The 3,228-nt window shown below is 52.9% G+C and overlaps 1 non-coding gene across 1 annotated transcript; it reads right to left on the bottom strand.

Moving 5' to 3' along the window:
• Positions 1–2,523: 2,523 nt before the first annotated feature.
• On the bottom strand, positions 2,524–2,596 carry TRNAK-UUU. Its single transcript has one exon. It is a non-coding gene; the product is annotated as a tRNA-Lys (tRNA).
• Between the last annotated feature and the right edge of the window lie 632 nt (positions 2,597–3,228).

Raw genomic sequence — 3,228 nt, forward strand, 5'->3', positions numbered from 1 at the left:
CACGGAGCTGCACATACAGTTACATTTATATAACCGGGTTCTATTATTAAACTAAAAACTTGCTTCTTGTAACACCACAACTGTCGCCTTTAACATCTTCACAACTGTTACCTGTACCATTTTCACACCTCCCAAACTTTTACTTTCCTCCAAGCCCTGTATTATCACTTTTTGCAAAAGGTATTTGTAACTTTTCCACTTACTTCTTTAAACCACTTACTCCTATATTTAGTTCTTTAAGGTAGTGCACTTTGTCCCTAATAACTCAGCCACCAACTACGATTATTGCCACACAGCTGCCGTAACCTGTGCTGTCTTTACCTTGAGACTGTTGAAAAGGCAGAAAACATTTGTCTCCATGGTTGCCCATGGATCTTTTACTCCAAATATTCCAGTGGAATACAGCAGACCTTCATCATACTTTGTCCCAAACAAAACAAAACGAACAACCCCCCAAAACATTTCACATCATTATCCAAAGTACCCTCCATTAAAGCTTCAGAAAAACAAAAGTGTGGAAAGGCAGGGGCAGGGCCGGCTCCAGGCACCAGCCTACCAAGCACGTGCTTGGGGCGGCACCTTGGGAGGGGGCGGCACTCGGGGTTTGTTTTTATTTTTTTTGTTTGGCCAGGCGGCGCTGGGGGGAGGCGGGTCTTAGGAGGCGTGGTGCCGTGTTGGGGGGGCTGGGACTTGGGCGGTGCTCGGCTGGGGCGGGGACTTGGGCGACGTGACGCTCGGGGGCGGGGACGTGGGCGGGGCAATGCTCAGGGTGGGGACTGGGCGGGGCGCCACTTGGGGGGCGGGGCTAGGGTGACGCTCGGGGGGGCGGGGCCTTGGGTGGCGTGATGCTCGGGGCACGGGGCCTTGGGCGGGGCGCCGCTCAGGGTGGGGACTGGGCGGGGTGCCGCTCGGGGGGCGGGGCTTGGGTGATGCTCGGGGGCGGGGCCTTGGGCGGCATGACGCTCAGGGGCGGGGACGTGGGCGGGGCAATGCTCAGGGTGGGGACTGGGTGGGGCGCCGCTCGGGGGCGGGGCGTGGGTGCCGCTCGGGGGCGGGGCCTTGGGCTGCATGACACTCGGGGAGCGGGGACTTGGGCAGCATGACGCTCGGGGGGCGGGACGTTGTCTCACCAAGTGGTACATTGACCTCTGTTCAGACTGAGCCAAAGGTGGGGGGCCTCGCTGCTGTGGCCGCCGCTGCTGTGAGGGTGGCCACTGTTGCGGATGAAGCCATCCTGCAAGCACCTTCCACCTAGCCACCCACTGAAAATCGTGTAGGGTGTAAGGTGGGGGTAGAAGAACACTAGAGGGGGAGGGCCTCCCCCCACCATTCGCCATCCCATACCCGGTGCTGCACCCAGTGGGGTAAAAAGAAAATACGGCCATATCGGAAGAGTCAGTTGTGTTCTTTGCAGTTGCCCCACCATTCCCTTCGGGTCTGACCTGCCCTCCAGCTCAGCCACCACTGAAAATTGAAACACAAAAACAGTAGAGCCATACAAGGCTTCAAAAGCTCCACCAGGCCCAACCCCTCTTCTAATACGGCAGAAAAGCCACATTTCGCCTGACTAAGTAGGGACGTTCCTATTGCCCCACAAGAAGTGGAAGGCCATCGTGGTTCAGTCTCAGCAGCACTCGTGGAGCAGAGGGAAATACCTGGCTGAGGAAATTCCCCACAGATGGTCTTGAGCATCACAACCTTGTAGGTAATGACAAGGTCCACTTACGCCACCGGCCAAATCATTCCTCACAGGCCAGCAACCATTTCTCCCAGTTTGCGTTCCCCACCTCATCCCCAACCGAATGCGAGAAGGCCCAGCCATCAACCTGCCCACTCTTGCAGCCCTCCTCTTCTGCCCTGACTGATAGGGGGGAGTATTGAGCCTCCCTCCCTTAGTCCCTTCAGCATCCCTGGGGAACACCAACATCGCCCAAGTGACTTTGGGCCAGTAAGTCAACCAATAGGGCTGCCTCCTAGGCCAGGCTGCAGCCCAGCTTCAGGACTCAGAGGAAATGGAGCTTGCATCCCTACCTACAGGACTCCAGGCATGGCCAGGCTTCTGGATCAAACATCCCCATCATGTGCTCAAGTCACAACAGCTAGCGGGTAAAAGACAGGCATTCATGGCCTTTGAGAAAGCAAGATAGAGCCTTGGAAGACCCAGCAGGGTTTGTGGCACAGGAATTGCCCTCAGATCCCACCGAGACTTGAAACTCAGATTGCAGGATTCAAAGTCCCGAGTGTTGGCCCTTACACCATGGGACCAATAGGGAACCCCCAAGGCCTCTGGTGTGGATGACCCTGTGGGGAAAGCCCTGCATTTGCTAACCAAGTTGTCATGCAGCAGTTTGCTGCAGCTCCCAGAGGCCTTTCTTAATCCAGACTGAGAGGCCAGTGGGCATGTGAGGAAGTTGCCCCTTCAGTCCCAGGCAGTACATGGCCCTTCCTAGTGAAAAGAAGGTGATGTCAAATAACATCCTGGAGAGATGCCTGCTTTTATTTTGAGAGGAAGGGTTCCTTTTTCACCTGACCAGGGACTTGAACCCTGGACCCTCAGATTAAAAATCTGATGCTCTACCAACTGAGCTAGCCAGGCTCACGTATAAAAGAAACAAATTTCGTGCAGCAGAGAAACTAATCATGAAAATGTGGGCAGGAAACAATACAGAAAACCTGCTACTCTCGCTCTCTTAGCCGTCCTTAGCCCCAGCCTGCTCCTCCATCCGGCGCCCTGAGGCCTTATTCCTTTTTTAGTTAAATATCAAATCCAGGAGAAAACACAGTTTATATAAAGCAAAACGAAATCACAAACAGAAATGTCATTGGAAATACAAAAATGAAAAAGGAAAATGCAATTTCCATCGCTTTATCGCGTCGGGGCCATTCCTGTATGGAGAGCATCCGCTAAGGTCCCTGTGTGCTTACGAGAAACCTGGAGGAACTCATACCACAGTCTGAACATGAAACTTGACTGCTCCCAGGTGCCGCAGTAAAACCCTTTCCCTGCTGTGACATTGCACTCCATAGGGTTTTATGAAAATATGCTAATGAGTGTGAATATAAAGTGACTGGACTATGTTTCATGCAAAAGGTCTCTTGTGCAGTATCATTACAAAGCTTATAATCGACTGAGTGTGCTCATCCTATTTGTATGAACCGATCATATCCTGTATCTGAAACTAGAAATATGAACTATAACTCTGAGGTTCTGTTGTAATGATGCAAAGT

Source organism: Mauremys mutica, chromosome 6 (genome assembly GCF_020497125.1).
Source record: "Mauremys mutica isolate MM-2020 ecotype Southern chromosome 6, ASM2049712v1, whole genome shotgun sequence".
Taxonomy (NCBI): domain Eukaryota; kingdom Metazoa; phylum Chordata; order Testudines; family Geoemydidae; genus Mauremys; species Mauremys mutica.